The following is a 21,879-nucleotide window of genomic DNA, read 5'->3' on the forward strand; positions in this document are numbered from 1 at the left end:
GGGTCTAAGCAGATATTAGGTGTGGGCAAGGCTCCTTAGAAGGGGCGGAACTCCGCTTGAAGCAAGTGGTGGGAGTGGTTGGTGGTTTTAGTAAACAGGCGGAAGAGCGTTCTGCCGACGCACCCTTTTTATTACTTGAAAGCAGCAGCTAACGGGGTACGGATGAAGCTTCTCTCTCTCAGAAAAGTTATTTTTAAAAGACATTTCAGGGAAATGTGAGTAAACAGTTTAAGAGGAGAGAAGGAGGAGAGAAAAACTACATGTACTGTGCTGAGGCTGGCCTTCCAATATCTTTTTTTTTTTTTTCCTCGCCGAGAGGTAGCCTCTTTCTCATGAATGGAGAGAGTCCGTTTAGTTAACTTTGGGATAACTCTGAGAGGCTTCAGGGCCAAAAACTTGTCAAATGACCCCCAGGAAACATCAGGCACTCAATGATTAATGAGTACCTAATAAGGATTCAGCATTATGCTGAAAAGGGGCTTCTCGGCTTGTGTGATCTCAGAAGCACAAAAGTAAGTTCTTGCCTAAGAGAACATCCGTTGTAGTTGCAGAGACAGTTCAAAGAGGTCCATATCCTAACCAATACAGAACTTCATCACAGACCTCTAAGCCTGAAAAAAGCCGTTTACATAAACTAAACCCTGTAAAATTTGGTGGAAATCAGTTATCTTATCCCAGGCTTCATGAGGCAAGTTTAAAAATAATACTAATGCTGGAGCAATGGGCAAGCAGAGTCCTTCAAGGGAGAACCGGTCGTGTTACTAAGTACAAGAGGATGGACTCTTTCTTTTGGAAGTGCAATTTGAAAAGCCTTTAAATGTATATCGAGCTGTAAAAGGTTATCTTTGATAGTTCATGTCACTTCTTACCATTGGAGCAGAGAATTAAGCTCATAGTTTGACTGAGTCCAGCTGGTGCCAGGCAAAAATATTAAAAATAAACACAGCATCGTTAAATCTTCCTTCACCTTAATTGGGGTAATTAATCTCTATAGACATAATTATTGTTAGCCTATGCAAAATAGTAAACTACAGATGCAGTTGTAAGTGTGCAGAGATGCAATTTCAACTACAGAGATGGAATTCCGTATACTCTGACTCTGTACTTAACAGTACTTCCTCTTGAATATTCCAATGGTGTGTTCAGTCCTATATTTGCAGAGTGAGTGCCCTGTATATTCTTTGGAAAATTTCTCTATGGAGTAGTGTGTTTCAATGTTAGAATAACTAGAGCTAATTTTAGAAAACATGGTTCATTTTTGCACCTAAGCTCTCTGGAAGCTCCCAGCTGTGAAACACCTGTTAGCCCCTGACAAAACTGAGTTCATCCATCTATTATTAGATCCTAATGATCTAATACCATCTCACAAGTATAACCAAGATATAAACTAATAAGTGAACCACCCAGTGTTCATAGAGTTCAACTGCTTCCTCTTAAAACTATAAATGTGATGAGAGTCAGACCACTTGTTCCCGATGGTCTCACTAGGCCAAAGCTATACATTCAGTTCCTTTCGGGAAAAGTAGCTTTATTATAGCCGCACCCTAACTCAAGTCATCTTTTTGGAAATGAAGAAGTTGTTCTTAAGGAGGAGGACTGGTTGAGAGCGAATAGGTGAATTAATGCAAATTTAACTCCCTTTCTGGGTAGAAACAGGATAACTGATGATAAATGAGTAGAACTTTCTGTTTTGCAAAGCCCTTTCATGTTCATTTTTTTATTTGATTCTTAAAATGATAATGTGAGATATTTAAAATTCTCATTTTACAGAAGAGGACTCTTAGAGTCAGAGAAATTTGATGATTTGCCACTGTTTAGCTCTGAGAGACAAGAGGACATAGAACTCCTCTTGACTACTCTGTTTAGGCTGTTGCCTCTTATTACTAAGTCATATATTTGTCTATCAAATAAAAATAAGCAATTTGTCACCAAACTTCCTAGGTTGGCATGGGAAAAATGAAGGCAGAACGTTTGTAATTATTTGGTGATACAGGGCTGTGTATATCAACAATAAGGATCAGTCAGGTCCAGGACTGTTTTTTCCTTTAATAGAACATTGATAAAATTGCTTGAGAAGTTTAGTCCATATTCTACTTACTTTTTGCTCTCTAAAAGTGAAAATGATGGCCACTCAGTATGACTGAGGCTTGCCAAAGATGACTCTTTGTTGCCATTTCCTCTACTACCAACCTGTCCTGGGACTGCTTTTTCTCCTCCTGACAAAAATGAAAGGGTAAAGTCATTATTCCAGAGTGAATTGCAATGCCCAAAGCCATTGTTAAAATGTGTGTAGTTTTAACAGAGAGTGGAAGAAAGAAACACAGTCTTAACAAAATTGGTGCTGGCAGGGGTGATCAGCTGCACATGAGGGAGTGATGCCAATTGGTATCAAAGGGATTGGGCATGTTTTGCTGTAGCATGAGTAGTATATGTTGAGGGGCAGGAGGTGTGTGACCCAAACACAAATCTTCATGGATTTTCCTCAGGATAGCTGTGGATAGGTTTAATTATTTAATTTTCAATTTAATTTTTCCATGATGATTTGCAGGTTTCTCCTGCTGCAAACTCAACCTGAAAACTGAAAATTCAAGCTGTGTCCCTTCTGCCTCAAGTAAGGCAAAATTTATAATTGGTACACAAAATGCTGCATTGGACATGAACTTATGACATAAGGAGAAGGTAATTCACCATTCCTTTCTAAGTATTTGTTTTGGTTGTTAATAAAGCAATACTTATAAACTAGGTAAAAACAAGGAGAAGGTTGAAGCTGAGTCTGTTGGGTAAGGAAAGATGTGACAGTGTATTTAGTGTTTCTCAATGAAAATGACATAATCCGTATCATTAGTCCCTTTCCCAGCCCCTCCCATTCTCCATTCCCAATTGTTACTTTTTTCTAAGTTTTTTTTCCAGCCAGTTTTGTCAATGTGGCCTGTAGGCATTGAGCAACAGGAATATTGTCGCTGATTCTATTGATGTTTATGACTTAAGTAATATTTATTATGCAGTTTTAAAAAATACAAATTCAATGTTTTTTGAATATTTCAAGGGTTACTATTTTTTTAAAGATTTTATTTATTTATTCATGAGAGACAGAGAGAGAGAGAAAGAGAGAGAAGCAGAGGGAGAAGCAGGCTCCCCGCTGAGCAGGGAGCCCGATGCGGGACTCGATCCCAGGACCCTGGGATCATGACCTGAGCCGAAGGCAGACGCTTAACCATCTGAGCCACCCAGGCGCCCTCAAGGGTTACTATTATATGTCATTGTAAAATACAAAAGTAGTTATGAAACACTTTCAGAATGAATCTAAAATCTCAAGCTTGGTCATAGTATAGTTAACATAAAGTGATACTTGCCAGAGGATAAAGAATCTTTCCAAAGCTTCCATCCACTAGAAGGGTAGCACCATGCTCAAATGTTAGCACTGGTGTATTGTTTAGGTCAGTTCTTGAAACAATGGCAAAAGTAGTCTGAGTACCATCTCCTTTAAATTCTGTTAAAGTTTTGAGTCCCTCTTTGAGCCCTTAAATAAACTTAAATACTTAAAACCTTAAATACTCCACAGTAATAGCATATAATGATCAATCATGTCCACGTGCCATAATACCCCTATTTTGACTATTTGCTCCTGAGAGTTAATTTTTAAACAACAAACCCAACTATCTAACCATCTCATTCTAGTGAAACCAATTTAAAGAGAGATGTTTGGGAACCACTTGAGCAGATAATCTCCAACATATGACCTGATTCCTGGATGGTTAAAAAGCAAGCTCATATAAACCAAACCCTTAGTTCCTATAGCCATGATGTTGTAAACTAGGACTCCAATCCCAGAAACCTGTATCATACCTTAGAAATACCAAAATTACTTTTACAAAACTTAACTCTCAATGAATTACAAACCTAAATGCAAAATGCAAAATTATAACACCCCTAGAAAATAACATAGGAGAAAACCTAGATGATCCTGGGTATGGTGATAACTTTTTAGATACTACACCAAAGGCATGTACATGAAACAAGTAATTGATAAGCTGAACTTCATTAAAAATAAAATCTTCTGCTTTGCAAAAGACAGTATCAAGAGAATTAGAAGACAGGCCACAATCTGGGAAAACATATTTGCAAAAGACCCATCTGATAAAGGACTGTAACAATAATAATTAAGACACAAGATAAAAAAGATGTAAGATGATATAAAAAATGGTGGGGAAGTAAAACTGTAGAGCTCTAGAATGTGATTTGGAATGTGATAGCTATAAGTTGTTATAGCTGTGTAAGCCTCATGGTAACCACAGAACGGAAACCTATATTAGAAACACAAGAGATAAGGAGATCACTGAAGAAAGTCATCAAATCTCAAAGGAAGAAAGCTTTTAACAAAATGGCCATAAGTACATAGATATCAATAATTACTTTAATGAAAATGAACTAAATTCTCCAATCAAAAGACAGAGTGGCTGAATGGGTAAAAGCACAAGACTCATCTATATGCTGCCTACAACAGACTCACTTCAGATGTAAGGACACACGCAGACTAAAAGTGAAGGGGTGGAAAAAGATATTGTTTGCAAATGGAAACCAAGAAAATTGGGGTAGTTATACTGGGGTAGCAGACAAAATAGACTTTAAAACAAAAACTGTATTAAGAGGCAAAGAAGGGCATTACATGATGATTAAAGAGGTCAATCCAGTAAGAGGATATAACATTTATAAATATTTATGCACCCAACAGAGGAACACCTAAATATGGAAAGCAAATATTAACAGACCTAAAGGGAGAAATAGCAGTAAAATAATAGCAGGGAACTTTAATATCCCACTTACATCAATGAATAGATCATCTAGACAGAAAATCAATAAGAAAATATTGGCCTTAAATGACCTATTATACCAGATGAACTTAACAGATATAAAGAGGAACATTCCATCCACAAATAACAAAATACACATTCTTCTCAAGTGCAAATGGAACATTCTCTAGGACAGATCACATATTAGGCCACAAAAGAAGTCTTAATAAATTTAAGAAGATTGAAATCATATCAAGCATCTTTAAAAAAAAAAGATTTTATTTATTTATTTGACTCAGCAAGAGAGAGTGAGAGAGAGAGTGCATAAGCAGGGGGAGTAGAAGATAGAGAGGGAGAAACATCCTCCCCACTGAGCAGGGAGCCTAACATGGGGCTCGGACCTGGGACCCTGAGATCATGACCTAAGCTGAAGGCAGACGCTTAACTGACTGGTCAGGTGCCCCTCAAGCATCTTTTTTGACCACAATAGTATAAGAGAAGAAAACTGAAAAATTAAAATATATGTGGAGGTTAAACAACATGCTACTTACAGCCAATGGTTCAAAGAAGAAATCAAAAGAGAAATAAAAAAATATCTTGAGACAAATGACAATGGAAATACAACAAATAAGAATTTATGGGATACAGCAAAAGCAGTTCCAAGAGGGAAGTTCATAGCAATAAGTGCCTGTATTAAGAAACAAGAAAAATCTCAAACAACCTGATAATAATATATACTACTACTACTAATATAATAAACATATAATTATATGTTCTCAATAGATGCAGAAAAGGCATTTGGTGAAGTTTAACATCCATTTATTATTAAAGCTTTCAAGGAAATAAATACAGAAGAAACTTACCTCAACACAAAAAAGGCCATCTGAAAAAAAAAACCCCACAGTTAACACCATATTTAATGGGGAAAAAACTAAAAGATTTCCCTTGAGAATCCAGCACAAAGCAAGAATACCCACTCTCACCACTTCTATTTAACATAGTATTGAAAATTCTAGCCAGAGCAGTGAGACAAGAAAAGAGAAATAAAAGGCATCCAAATTGGAAAGGAAGAAATAAAATGATCTGTTAACAGATGTATGATCATATATGTAGAAAACCCTAAAAACTCAACAACAAAAACTTAGAATAAATTAATTTAGTAAAGTTGAGGGATATAAAATCAATATCAAAAATCAGTCACATTTCTATACACAAAACAAGAAACCATCCAAAAAGGAAATCAAGGAAACAATCCCATTCACAATAGCAACACAAAGAATAAAATACTTAGAATAAACTTAACCAAGAAGGGAAACGCCTTGTACACTGAAAAGTATGAAACACTGGTGAAGGAATTTAAAGAAGATACAAATAAATGAAAGACATTATATGTTCATTGATTGAACATTGTTAAAGTGTCCATTCTATCCAAAGCCATCTATAGATTCAGTGTAATCCCTATCAAAATCCCAATGGCATTCTTTACAGAAATAGAAAAAACAATCCTAAATTAATATGGGACCACAAAAGACCCTGAATAGCTAAAGCAATCCTGAACAAGAAAAACAAAGCTGGTGACATCACACTTCCTGGTTTCAAAATATATTACAAAGATATGTCAAAACAATATGTTGCTGGCATAAAAAAGACATATAGATCAATGTAACAGAATAGAGAGCCCAGAAATAAATCTGTACATCTATGGTCAACTGATCTTTGACAAGCGTACTAAGAACACATAATGAGGAAAAGATACTTTCTCCAATAAATGGTTTTGGACCACATGGAAAAGGATGATACTGGACCCTTCTCTCACACCATATACAAAAAAAATCGACTAGAAATGGATTAAAGAATTAAAAAGAAGACCTGAAATCCTAAAGGAGAACACAGGTAGCAACCTCTTCGACCTCAGCCGCAGCAACTTCTTCCTAGAAACATCGCCAAAGGCAAGGGAAGCAAGGGCAAAAATGAACTATTGGGATTTCATCAAGATAAAAAGCTTTTGCACAGCAAAAGAAACAGTCCACAAAACCAAAAGACAACCGACAGAATGGGAGAAAATATTTGCAAATGACATATCAGATAAAGGGCTAGTATCCAAAATCTTTAAGAACTTATCAAACTCAACACCCAAAGAACAAATAATCCAATCAAGAAATGGGCAGAAGACATGAACAGACATTTTTCCAAAGAAGACATCCAAATGGCCAACAGACACATGAAAAAGTGCTCAACATCGCTCGGTATCAGGGAAATCCAAATCAAAACCTCAATGAGATACCACCTCACACCCGTCAGAATGGCTAAAATTAACAAGTCAGGAAACTACAGATGTTGGCGGGGATGTGGAGAAAGGGGAAGCCTCCTACACTGTTGGTGGGAATGCAAGCTGGTGCAGCCACTCTGGAAAACAGTATGGAGGTTCCTCAAACAGTTGAAAATAGAGCTACCATATGACCCAGCAATTGCACTACTGGGTATTTACCCCAAAGATACAAATGTAGGGATCCGAATGGGTATGTGCACCCCAATGTTTATAGCAGCAATGTCCACAATAGCCAAACTGTGGAAAGAGCCAAGATGTCCATCGACAGATGAATGGATAAAGAAGAGGTGGTATATATACACAATGGAATATTATGCAGCCATCAAAAGGAATGAGATCTTGCCATTTGCAATGACGTGGATGGAACTGGAGGGTGTTATGCTTAGTGAAATAAGTCAATCAGAGAAAGACATGTATCATATGACCTCACTGATATGAGGAATTCTTAATCTCAGGAACAAACTGAGTGTTACTGGAGTGGTTGGGGGTGGGAGGGATGGGGTGGCTGGGTGCTAGACATTGGGTAGGGTATGTGCTACGGTGAGCGCTGTGAATTGTGCAAGACTGTTGAATCACAGATCTGTACTTCTGAAACAAATAATGTAACATATTTTAAGAAAAGAGAAAAAGAAGAAGATAGCAGGAGAGGAAGAATGAAGGGGAGTAAGTCAGAGGGGGAGATGAACCATGAGAGATGATGGACTCTGAAAAACAAACTGAGGGTTCTAGAAGGGAGGAGGGTAGGGGGATGGGTTAGCCTGGTGATGGGTATTAAAGAGGGCACATTCTGCATGGAGCACTGGGTGTTATGAACAAACAATGGATCATGGAACACTACATCAAAAACAAATGATGTAATATATGGTGATTAACATAACAATAAAAAATTTAAAAAAATAAATAAATAAAAAGAAGACCTGAAACTGAAAGACTACTAGATAAAAACATAGGGAAAATTTTTGTTGGCATTGGTCTGGGCAATGATTTTTTTGAACATGACACCAAAAGCACAGGTAACAAAAGCATAATAGACAAGTGGGATTGCATCAAACTAAAAAGTTTCTGCGCAGCAAAGGAAATAATCAAAAGTGGAAAAGAAACATACACAATAGGAGACAATATTTACAGACCATAAATCTGGTAAGAGATTAATATCCAAAATATATAAAGAACTCAAACAGCTCAACGGCAAAAAACCCAAATAACCCAATTCAAAATGGACTAAGGACTTGAATAGCTATTTCTCAAGAGGACATACAAATGGCCAACAGGTATATGAAAAAATGCTCAGCATCACTAATCATCAGATTAATAAAAATCAAACCCACAATGAAATATTATCTTACACATGTTAGAATGGTTATTATCAAAAAGATAAAAGATAATAAGTGTTTGCAAGGATATGGAGAAAAATGAACCCTGGTACAGTTGATGGGAATGTAAATTAGTACAACCATTATGGAAAATGGTATGGTGGTTGCTCAAAAAATTCAAAATAGAACTACCGTATGATCCAGCAATACTATTTCTAGGTATATATCCAAAAGAAATTAAACCAGTATCTCAAAGAGATACCTGTATCCCTACATTCATTGCACAATTATGCACAATATCTGATATATGAAAACAACGTAAGTGTGTGTGTGTATACACAGCCTTAAAACAGAAGAAGATTTTGCCATTTGCAATAACATGGGTGAACCTGGAAGATATTATGGTAAGTGAAATAAGCCAGACACAGACAAATACTGTATGATCTTACTTATAAATGGAATCTAAAATATTTGAACTCATAAAAGCAGAGAGTAGAAAGGTGTTTTCCAGGGCGCCTGGGTGGCTCAGTTGTTTTAAGTGACTGCCTTCGGCTCAGGTCATGATCCTGGAGTCCCGGGATCGAGTCCCACATCGGGCTCCCTGCTCAGTGGGGAGTCTGCTTCTCCCTCTGACTCTCCCCCCTCTCATGCCTCTCTCTATCATTATCTCTCTCAATAAATAAAAAAAATCTTAAAAAAAAAGAAAGGTGTTTTCCAGGAGTGAGAAATGGGACAAATGGGGAGATGTTCAAAGAGTTTACAGATTCAGTTGTGCAGGATGAATAAGTTCTGGAAATCTAATGTACAGTATGGCGATTATAATGAATAATGTATCGTATACTTCAAGTTTACTAAGAGAGTTGATCTCAAGTGTCCTCACTATCAAAAATATAGTAACTGTGTAACTACACTAATTAACTTGATTATAGTAATCATTTCACAATGTATATGTATATTAAATCATCAGGATGTACACCTTAAATATATATATTATATTTGTCAATATCTCAATAAAACTGAAGAAAAAGAGTGATCATTGAAAAATTTTAACAATTTGAACTGACCTTAATAAAAAATGATTCATTTGTAGTCAAATAGGTATTATATATTTCATTGTATTTTGATCCTTTGAAAGATGATTATCTATGTAGAAGAAATTTTTAGCCAAACATTATAACAATAGCTATCTATAATGCATTGCCTAATATTTTGAACAAAGGGCTGTTTTCTATGTTTTGCTTGACAAAGGGGTGGGAGGTAGTATTTTTCCTGTTTTGACCAGAAACCAATGAAGGAGTCCTATTGCTTCAATAGGACTATTTTCTCCTGTGCAGAATATTTCTTTAGTTTCTTTCCAGATGAGTGTGATATATTAAAATCAAACTGAAAAGTACAAGTTTTCTATCATTAATGAGGGTAATTCATAATGGATGTGTTGGCAGAAATGAAATATTTAATCAGGTATTTAAAATAAATTTAAATCATCAATGTTTATTGCCCTGATTACAAAAGAGGCATCTTCTTATGTAAAATAGAATATTTATGAATGTGTGTTTTCAATCATTTTGAATACAGATATGCATAGAAAACTCTTCAAGTTTATTGAAGTTCCTCTACTCTAAAGGACCAGTTTTAGTTAAGTTTTTCATCATCCTCATCCTTTTTATGCTGCACACTTAAAGGAGATATAACGGAATATTTCTGTAGTGACTTCTGGCTGTACAATCATTAGAAAATTCAAAATGTTGAAATGAATAATGGGAAAAAACTAGGTTTGTAGATGTAAATAAACCTTGCTTCTAGATTCCGTGTACCATATGCTTTATTTTCTAATTAGAAATAAATGTAACTACATGGAAGGAACATAAAATGTTTTATTGCTGTTATCTCTTATGGGTCCCATTGCTGTTTCAGAGTGTTTAAAAAAACACTAAAATCACTTGTGGCAGTTACCACAATGTCAATCTTGACAGGTTTTCTAACTTAGTCTGAACTCCTTATAATTTAATATCCTTCTATTTCTTGTAGAAACATGAGTGCCTTCCTACTGTGGGATCAAGTCTTAGGAAAATTGTCATCACCCATACTTTGAAGGAAAATTCTGTGGCTTGGTAGAGACCCTGCTTGAAAGTTATGAGAAGCTTTGCTGGTTTGGATGAGGTTTCAAATAATCCACAGAAAATGTCAGAATAGAGGCCAATCTCTGTACAGTGTTGACTTCTCTGCCATCTTATTGCTAATACAATGTGAAGGAAAATTTATGAAGTCCTTGAGGCAGATGTATCCTGCTCAGACACAGTTGGAAAAATAGTAATGTGAGAATAATTTAAAGGGTACAGAAATCACCACCCCCAAACCCGACTCCTCCATGTCTAAAATATCTTCTCATATCTGCCTTGGTTCTTGAAAGTATATAATTCAATATTTATTTCTTTGGATAATGATACCACATATGCAGGAATCCTTTTTTTAAAAAAAACTACATATGATAAATTCTGCTTAGTGAAAATCTTACAAAACTGTGTGAGGGTAATTAATGAGGGTTTTTAACAAATTTTGGGGAATATAAAGTTGAATGAGGTAGAATCCTTGCCAATTTTCTCACTGTCTAGTAAGAAAAGATGGACATATGTCAAGTATAGTGTGAGGAACTTTTGTATGTGCTATGATAGAGTACAGATTAGTGTGAGGGCACAGATGAGTGAATGACAAACCCTATTTGTTGGGATGGTTAGAAATTGCTTCATAGAGGAAAGGATAATTGAATGTTGAAGAATTAATGGGTATGTTCCAGGTAGACAAGGAGATAAGGTATCCTCAAGTAAAAAGAGCATCTTAAGTATGAAGTCCTGGAAATGTAAAGCAGATTGGGTTATTTGAAGAAATTGCAGACTACTGGACATAAATGGAATGAAAAGTGAAAGTGAAGAAGTGGTGAGGGAAGAGCAAGAAGTGAAGTAAAATGGGGGAGTAGCCAAGAGTTTCCTTATTTGGAACATTTTATACCTGGATAAGGCATTTGGAATTTACTCCATTGTCAACATGGGGGGCATATAATGATTTCAGTCAGGGAAATGATATGGTTAGATTTGTGTATCAGGCAATTTTAGTTATGCTATTGAGAATGGAATGGATGGGAGTCTTGAGATAGACCATTAGAACAGCACTGCAGCTGTTGAGCTCAGATATGGTAAGGCCTTGGATTAAGGCAGTATCAGGAGGAATGGAGAGAAGGGGAGCATCTATGAGTTGGGTACTGTCTCTTATAAAGGAAGGGAGTACATCAGCAGGTACAGTTTGGACAGTAAGATGATTTCAGTTTCAGTCTTGTTGAATTTCAGATGCCTCTGGATAGATATGCACGTAAGGGGCACGTGATTTAGATGAGTTGAATGATTAAATGAATGACTACATGAGAATGGGGTTAGAGAAAAAGTCTGGCCTAGAAAGAGAAATGAGCCCATAGGGGGTAGAAGAAATCAAGAGGATAGAATCACTCTAAGACAGCTTATAAAATAGAAAGAGATAAAGACCAAGATTAGAATCCTGGGGAACACCACTATTTAAAGAGCAAATGTAGGAATAAGAGCTGCAAAGGAGGTAGAGAATATGTGGGCTGAATGGTTAAGATGGGAAACCCAAAAAGCATAAAGTCACAGAAACCAAGTGAGGAAAGAATTTTATTGTTGAGGAAGAATTAGCAGCACTGAAACACTGGCGAGAGATCAAGTATGCAGAGAACTAAAAAGATCCCAGGGATCTTTTAAGGGGTCATTGAAAAGTTTAAGTAGTGGTGAAGGGGGGACTTACTTACAATGGGCTCAAGAGTGAATAAGTGAAGAGAAATGGTTATTCAGTGTAGAGTTTATTTTTTAGGAGTTGGTTGTAAGTGGAGAGAGATACACTAAGAGATGGAGAGTCAATGGAGGAATTTTTATTTACTCTTTTGTGTTTATTTTTTAACTGCTTTGTTGAGGTATAACTGACATATATGTGTTGTGTATGTTCAAGCTGTGCAACTTACAATTCTTGTCTTGCGTTTGGTGTCCATTCCTGCCTTCAGCACCACTGTCTTCTCAAATAGGGATTCATTCTGCACTACTCATTCTGTTCCTCCATCAAATCTACACAAAACAAGCACTGAACTAGGAACAGGGAGACTTGGATTACAATCTCATATCTTGTCCCAAAGAGTTTTATGAACATATACAAGTCACATAATTTGTCTCTCAGGTTACTTATTTTTTTTAAAGATTTTATTTATTTATTTGTTTGTTTATTTATTTATTTATTTATTTATTTATTTGAGAGAGAGAGAGAGAGAAAGAGAGCGAGTGGAGGGAGGAGCAGAGAGAGAGGAAGGTTGAAAGAATCTCAAGAAGACTCCGTGCTGAGTGTGGAGCCAGATCCCAAGACCCTGAGGTCATGACCTGAGCTGAAACCAAGAGTTGGACACGACCAGCTGAGCCACCCATGCACCCCTTGGGTTACTTATTTTTAAACTATAACCATTGAGAAGGCCCTTTCCAGCTCTATATTTCTATGTTTCTTTGATAACTCTTGCATACAAAGGTGTAAACGTATTTTTTGATTGGTAACAACTTAAATGGCATCTGTCTTTGGGATCATTCACGTTTTGATAGTATTCAAAACTTTTAAGAAAAATTCTAACAATTTAGATTCCAGATACAAACAAAGGGTGGGGTATTTTGGAGGGCACTGTACCTTCCTGGCACCTTAGAAATTATTCCACATAGATACCTTTTCTACATGTAGAATCAACTCTTCCTTATGTTGTTTGAGATGAGAAGCTAGCTAAGAAAAATAGCCAAAAAATAAAACAAGGCAAAATCAGAGAGGGAGACAAACCATAAGAGACTCTTAATCATAGGAAACAAACTGAGGATTGCTGGAGGAGAGGTGGTATCGGGGGATGGGGTAACTGGGTGATGGACATTAAAGAGGGCATGTGATGTAATGAGGACTGGGTGTTATATGAAGCTGATGAATCACTGAACTGTATCTCTGAAACTAATAATACACTATATGTTAATTAATTGAATTTAAATTAAAAAATTTAAAAAATTAAAAATTTTAAATTTTTAAAAAAGAAAGAAAAGAAACAATAGCCAAAATTTCTTCCAGACCCTGGTAATGAGGCAACTTTTGAAGCCTGCAGAGTAACAGTTTATGACATCTCCATCCTTTCAAAAACTCCTTGTCAAGCCAAAAATCTTAGACTCATCCTTGATTCTTTTTTTTTTAATTCCACCCCACATTTATTCCTTTAGAAAATCATATTGGCTCTACATACATCCAGAGGCTGACCATTTCTCACCATTCCTATTGCCACCAGCCTAGTCTAATTTAGCCACCATTGTTTTTTGTCTGTATTATTGCAGTAGTCTCCTAGCTGGTCTTGGTGCTTCCACTCTTGCCTCCACAGTATATCCTTCTCAAAGTACCCACAGTAATCTTATTAAATCATAAATCAGATCAGGCCACTTTTCTGCTTAAAACTGTTCAATGACTCCCCATTTCATGCAGAATAAAAACCAAATTCCTTACAATGGCCTCTCAGGCTCTGTATAAACCAGTTCCCTGTATGTTCTCTGACCTCATCCACTTTTTTTCCAGCCTAATGCCTATGTATCTTCAATCCTACTGAGAACTCTCAAACCTTAGGGCCTTTACCATCTGTTTCCTCTGCTTGTAACACTCCTATACATCTTCAGGGCTCATTTCCTTCAAATCTTTGTTCAAATGTCACCTTCTGAATGAGGCCTGACTGTCCCATTTAAAATTAAATCTCATTCTTTAGTCTTCAGTTTACACTTCTGTTCCCTAGAATCTGCACTTCTTGTATTCACCAGGGCGTTTGTGACATGTATAATTTACTTGTTTACTATGTTTATTATTTATTTTGTTTCTGGCAAAAAGAAATCAGAGATTTAAAAAATGATTTAATTTTTAAAAATTGAAGTGTAGTTGACACACAATGTTACATTACCTTCAGGTGTTCAACATAGTGATTTGACAAGTTGATATGTTACACTGTGCTCACCACAAGTGTAGCCATACTATCCTATTTTAATACCATTGGCCGTATTCCCCGTGTTGTACTTTTCATCCCTGTGATATATTCATTCCATAACTGGAAGCCTTTATTTCCCACTTCGCTTCACCCATTTTGCCCATTTCCCCACCTCCTCCCCTCTGGCAGCTGTCAGTTTATTCTCTGTATTTATGGATCTGTTTTTATTTGTTTGTTTGTTTGTTCATTTGTTTTATTTTTTAGATTACACAAATGAAATCATATATTATTTGTCTTTATCTATCTGACTTATTTTACTTAGCATAATACTTCTAGGTCCATCCATGTTGTTGCAAATGGCAAGGTGAAATCAGATTTTTTTTGGTAGTTAGTTCACTGATGTATTCTAATCACTTAGAAAAGTGACTGGCACATAGTAGGCACTCAATAAATAATGATTGTTGTTGAATTAACAACAACAGCAGTGGCTGCTATGGTCTGAGTGTTTGTGTGCCCTCAAAGTTCATGTTTCGGAAACCTAATCCCCAAGGTGATAGTTTTAGGAAGTGGGGCCTTCGCGAGGTGTTTAGGTCATGAGGGTGAAGATCTTATGAAGGGGTTAGTGCCCTTATAAAAGGGGATCCATTTAGATCTCTCACTGATCCTGCCATGTGAGGATACAACCCCAAGTCTGTGACCTGGAAGAGGGCCCTCACCTACTGGCATCCTGATTTTGGAATTCCAGCCTACAGAACTAAGAGTAATAAATTTCTATTTATAGGCTATGCAGTCTCTTGTAGTTTGTTAAAGAAAGCCAATAGACTAAGACAATGGTTGCTTATATTTCCATAACAATTTAGAGTTTCAGAAGTACACTGATTTTATTTTTAGTAGGCTTTAATAAATATGGCAATGGCTTGGGGGCTCTTCCAAAAACTAGTGTCAACCCGATTAGTATGAGATTCTCCTGGGACAGTAGAACCCTAAGGGACTGGGAGAAAGGGCATACACATTTGATAAACAATGACCCTGCAAAGTCCGTTACACTCAGGTGCTTTTGTGAGAGTGGCCAGTTGGATTAATGATTTGTTTGTTGGGGCTGTAGAAAATAGAAAGCATGGTTCCAGGGATGAGGTAAAGAGGCATTAAAAAATGAGCATTGCCTTAAGTCATAATTTTATCTGTATCTGTCCCTGTTTGAACATTATAATCAGAGAACTTTGTGTTTGATTGGTTAGGACACCAGTTAAGAAACAGAAAAATTGGTTTACTTTTTAAGTCATGCTCAGATTTGTGTGTGAGGTTTATGCATTGAGCACGCAATAGGGAAAATCCCATACAATCAATTTGAGAATAACAATGAATGGGAATAGATATCCTGGAAGACTAGAGGCCTTTCTTATGGAAAATGTGCATATTTACTCTGTGATACACAGCCTAATGATTCCTTAATGGTAACATAAGAAAATCCCAAGCCAATTTTGTTTTTGAAATATAAGCAAATTTAGTGTGTGATTAATAGCATCAAAAATATCTGTCTTGATGGACTCTGAAAAACAAACTGAGGGTTCTAGAGGGGAGGGGGGTGGGGGGATGGGTTAGCCTGGTGATGGATATTAAAGAGGGCACATTCTGCGTGGAGCACTGGGTGTTATGCACAAACAATGAATCATGGAACACTACATCAAAAGCTAATGATGTAATGTGTGGTGATTAACATAACAATAAAAAATTATAAAAAATCTGTCTTATAAATCTTGTGGGAAACAAAGCTATTTGAACCTGTATAAGCAAAGAAATATTTTATTTCTCCCTGAAAAGATTAAATCTCCCACCAGGGAATAACCATTTACTTCTAGCTACAATAACTAGACTAGACTATGGAGCAACTGAAGGACAGGGCTGGCTCCCTTGAGCAGAAAGTGAAGGAAGCTGTATTTTGTAAATTCTACCTATGGTTATCTGTGACATTTAATCAGTTTTATAAGATCAAATAAACCTGATTTTGTAACTGAAACGTGTTGTGAATAGAAGATTAAATATAAAAGAATTAGATTTCAGGATATAAGAATATGTTCTTCTGTCTCGAAAGTAAATCTGGATATAGAAGATGTTTCATTTGCTAGGAAGATATTAATTATATCATTAATCAGTGAAAATATGTAAAATAACACAAGCCGAAAATACATCATCAATATAATGAATTAACAACTCTATTCTCTTCACATGTATGATAGACTACATTTAATTTTTAAAAAGCTTTTTTTTGCAAAAATATACATGACATGAAACTGTTCTTCTAAACTGTCCTGTTAAGACTTTGTTGAATTTACGTGTTCAGCAAATAATAGTGGGAATGAAAGCCATATAGCAGTTTCTCCCAAATTTAACCATCTATATATCTGCAGGGACAGTTGTTCAAATCATAGGATTTTTAAAATGTGATATGTCTATTTTAAATCTAAAAGTTAGTCTAACTCTAACTTTTTCACTGTAACACCCTTTAGAACTTTACTTCCTTTCTTTTATTGCATATCTAGCTCCAACCATAGGAACTAGATGTCCAATAAATTGATAATGAACAGTTTAGTTTTTTTTAAAGAAAAATAGTACTTTATTCCCAATCTCTTGAAATCGTAACTATTGAAGATAATGAGACCAGTGAGTAATTATTCCAGAAAACCGTATTTAAAAACCCCTCACACTGATAGATTGTTATCAAGACAGGCTGTCCTAATATCTAGAAGGAAATTATCTGGAGGTAAATATAATTTTTTAATAAAAAATGCATGGCCATTAAGAATTTGTACATTTTTAAAGTATTAATTTTATCAGATGGGAGGGGTTTGATATGCAACTAACAGAATTCCTGATGGATTGTAGCTTAAGTTAAATAAATAAAGGCAAGAAATCTGGAAAAGGTGATTACAAGCTGGCAATAGCAGCTTCAGTAGCTCAAGGAGAACACTGCACTTTGTTAGCATCTCCGTGCTTTTGTTGGCCTTCCTTTCATGATCTCAATGCATGATCTACTGCAGTCACTTTAGGCAGTAGGGCCCCATGACCAGTATCCTGAGTAGAAAGGAAGAGGCCAGGATACAAAACTTCCTTCTTGCAGGTACTATCTTTTTATCTGGGAACAATGTTTTTTTATGTTAAAGCTTCCAGGAGATTTTCTCTTATGCCTCATTAAACATGACTGTTGTCATATGGCCACCTCTATCTCCATGGAATATAGGGAGGAGTATCCAGTGAAGGAGAAAGGAATAATGGGATTTCTGTGACAAGTTTATATTAATCATGAGACATTTTCTAGGGTTAGCAAAAAGGCCTACCATTCCTGAGGTCAAGGAATCTTAGTCAGCTACCTGAATACAACTAAGATTCAGTTAGGGAAGACTTGACAAGTTATAGAGAAACATTTTTTTCTGCTCTTTTGGAATTGGCTAATTTGGCTAAGAACCAAAGCTGACAATAAAGACAAAAAGTATTCCACCAATTACAATCCATACCCACCAGCAGTTGGGGCTAGCCATCGTCCTTTAGGGTTTGCTGATATGTGCCAGTTCCAAGAACAGGCTCTGATGCCACCCACCTGTCTCATCACTCATAATCATTGGAATTTGCAGTCATTGCAATCATTGGAATTTGGAAAAATGCAGTGTTTGTGAAGAAAGGCTGTTCTCTCTCCTCAAGGCTAGGGGAAGGGGGCCCCAAGAGAATGATTTGAAGATTGTGATGGCTCTAAGAAGGAGCTTGGGATTTAGTTTACCGAATGATACCCACTCACATCTGCCTCTTCAAATTTTTATATTATTTGGTGGCATGGACACAAGTGATCGAGCGAACTCACAGAAACTACTTGTTATTATGTCCTTGTTCTCTGCTCTCTGCATAGATTCTTATTATGTAGGATGGTTTTGTTGACTTCTGTGCCCAATGCTTCTGAAACGTTATGTGAACATAGTTATTAGAGGTTAATGGTGCTATTTTGTTGGTACTTCAGCTAGGGGCCAAAGAAAATACAGATTACTTCTTCTCACCTCTCCCCTTTCCTTAAGTTTCTGTGCAAGCCACGCATCTAAGAAACAACAGCAGAATAGGCATCCAAAAACCACATTATCAATGATCATACAGGCTTTTAATAACCCCTGGTAAAGTAGAATTGGGGCATGCATCTTGGACTCAAGCCCTAAGCAGTGACCCTGTTCTATTTGTCTCCACTCCTCACCTGGTTCATGTATACTCAAGAATGGACAGATCAACACAGTGAAGAGGCTAGAGAAGTGAGAGGAATGTGAAAAGCAGATATCCCTGCTCCAAATCTAAGCGTCTAGAGCCACAGACCTAACTTGGGTTAGGATGAGTGTATAAGAAGGTCTTTGAATCAGATATGTAATAAAATTTTTAAAATGAAGAGGACTAAGTCTACAAAACTAAGATTAGATTCTTCTAATAACTAAAATAGCTAAAATATTATATTTTCTGGATACAATGGTGAGGGAGTAGTTTCTCAGGAGGAAAAGGAAGCCCAATGGGAGACATTTGGTATAGCTTTTTCACAAAAAACCAAAAACAACTATGTCATCTTTGTAACTAAATAAACCAGTCTTATAGATATGTTTGTGACTGTCAAGTACACGGTTGTCATGTCTGCACTGTAGTGTGTGTGCGTTTATGTAAGTATATAGATACGAATGAAGTAATATATTTTTTCGGCTATGAGTTTAAAATAGAAAATAGAAAACTTATATGAAAGGATAGCAAATTATTTAAATCAACTAAAGGTCAATGGTAAAACCAAGGCCACCAGTGAATTTAACTGGGGAGAATTGATGTAGTTAGTAGGAATTGATGTAGTTAGTTAATATTTAGACCAAAGTCTGTCCCAAATACTCTAGAACATTACTCACAAAGTAAGCATTATTCTTATGGAGCATATGCTATGAGTCAATCACGGATTTAACTTTGAGTTTTCTAGAAGCCAATGCAAAGCAGCAGCATATTTCTATATGTGATTCAAGGAGATATAATATAGAAGTTAAATAGTTGCTTGAAAATATGGCCATCACTAATACTGAAACCACAAAGAGATGTTCCCTGAGTGTCTCAAAAGAACACTGTGTACTATAACAATAATATCCTTAACATCATCCTTGCTGAAGAGTCAGTGACAAGTTTCCTGAGGTTGTATAAAAAATGAAAATTTGGATGCAGTAAAGTAACAGTAGCCATTTTGATTACAAAAATAAGTGTATCACCTATGATAAACATTACACTATTTTTTTTTTTTTACAAGGCACCCTTAGGATTTTTCTCATGGCTCCTAACTTTGTATTTTAATGTAAGGGTTATCTGAGTTTAATGAAATCTCAAGTAAGTTGGTATTTCCATCGTAGTTTCCTCTTTTGAAGAGGAATGAATTATGTTGTTAATCTAACATATAATTTAATTTTGAAAGGAATGAAGACCAACTGGCTTGTGTTCAGTTAAATACCCACCTATTAGCTATTTCTGGTTCTTCAAGATCAACATAGTAGAACTAAAAACATGTGTTTTGATAGTTACTGATCCCTGCAGAAGAGTTTAGAATATATATGTACATGTGTGTGAGGGTATGAGTGTGTGTGTGTGTGTGTGTGTGTGCCTTTAACAAATATTTACTGAATGAATAAATGAATGGATGAATATATTCCTTTTAGTCATTTACTGGACTGATTCCTGGAATTTCTGGTATTATGCCTTATTATGTTGGAATCAAAATTTGAACACTTCCTATTGAAACAGACATTTAGCAATATTATTAGAATGCTTTAAAACATGGATCATAGAATGACACAATTTTTAATAACTTGGATACAGGATGGATATGTGAGTGCACAGTAACGCTTTTATTTTTAAGCTTCAAAGTGAAGTCACCAATTATAATAAGGACCTGACCCAAAATTAAGATCTGAAAATACTTAGTAACTAGTCATTAAGAACAATGTATATCCCCAAGCTGTTTTCTTTAGCAGGCTGTTTCTATGTTGAAATCTGTAATTGGCAAAAACAAAGCAGAGCAAAATTACATGCATGGGGAAAAGAGCCAACTGCGACTCCTTTATACCTTAGAGATATTCACTGTCTTTTTGTTACATATCCTAAAGCAGGCTACTAGCATGTTGTGAAACTTCTGATTTGGAACTCTTAACAAACAAACAAATGAACAACAAACAAAGCAATCATAATGATTTAGGTATAAACTTTCTGGGAAGCCGTAGATAGTACAGATAACCCTACCCAGTCATATCAACACTTAAGTTGGTTTTATCCCCAAATATGTCTTTTTCTTCCAAGCTAATCTTATTTTTCAGCTCCGTAATGCTTTATTTTCACATACAGCTTTCTTTTAACAGAGTTGATTTCTTGACAAGTTCTTTTCTCCCCATTTTGAAGCTTTAAATTGTAGAAATAATCATAATAAATAATTATATGTATTTAATCTTTTCATCCTTATCAAGGATTTGGAACTAAAGTCCAGTCTCTTATGTTTCATATCCTTCTCAATCATTCTGGATGGCTTCAGGTACCAAATAAAGTTATTCATATATAACTCAGTGCTCACCATGAAAAGTGCAGTCACCATACAACATTATTACAATATTACTGACTATACCTCCTGTGCTGTAATTCCTGTACATTTTAACGTTCCTCATTTTGCTCTATCTTCCTTTCCAACTATTTTCCTTTCCAACTATTTTCCTTTTCATCACCTTAACTTACATTGGTGGCCAATAAGAGAGAAAAACATGTGGATTGGTGCCACGGATTTCAAAAATTTTACCCTTAGCTGAATCCCCATTTTGTCTTTAAATTCCTCTATCCAGCTTCTCTATTTATATCAGTGGTATTTCAACTTCACATATGCTCTACTTTCCCAGTTCCTCCCAGATATTTTGCTTGAAACTAAGGATTTAATCAGACACAATGATTGACCTCAAAGAATTTTCAGACCAGTGCTGGATATTAATGATCAGATTTAGCAATAACACCATATATTTGCCATCCTTCAGTTCAGAATAGCATCTCATACTTGATGTGTCTCAGTGTGAAACTTTTTGTGTTTATCTTTCTTGGAATTTATTCAACTTCTTGGATATGTAGATTTGTGTCTTTGCTAACTTTGGGAAATTTTTGACCATTATTTCTTCAAAATTTTTCTCTGTCTCTTTCTCTCTCTTCCCCCCTTCTGGGACTCCTATTGTTCACATGACTGTACACTTGATGGTGTTCCACAGATCTCTGAGGCCCTGATAATTTCCTTTTCTTTCCTTTCCTTTCCTTCCCTTCCCTACCCTTTTCTTTTCTTTCTTTCTTTCTTTCTTTCTTTCTTTCTTTCTTTCTTTCTTTCTTTCTTTCTTTCCTTCTTTC

General features: G+C 36.0%; 1 long non-coding RNA gene across 1 annotated transcript; it reads left to right on the top strand.

The window, feature by feature from the left end:
- The first annotated feature begins 76 nt into the window (after nucleotides 1–76).
- LOC141372922 (uncharacterized) lies at nucleotides 77–10,544 on the top strand. Its single transcript, XR_012378446.1, has 3 exons — nucleotides 77–156; nucleotides 2,549–2,679; nucleotides 10,461–10,544. It is a non-coding gene; the product is annotated as an uncharacterized lncRNA (long non-coding RNA).
- Nucleotides 10,545–21,879: the final 11,335 nt, after the last annotated feature.

This window comes from Callorhinus ursinus, unplaced genomic scaffold (genome assembly GCF_003265705.2).
Source record: "Callorhinus ursinus isolate GAN/ISIS: 27379988/994484 unplaced genomic scaffold, GSC_fseal_2.0 scaffold6, whole genome shotgun sequence".
In the NCBI taxonomy this organism is placed as follows: domain Eukaryota; kingdom Metazoa; phylum Chordata; class Mammalia; order Carnivora; family Otariidae; genus Callorhinus; species Callorhinus ursinus.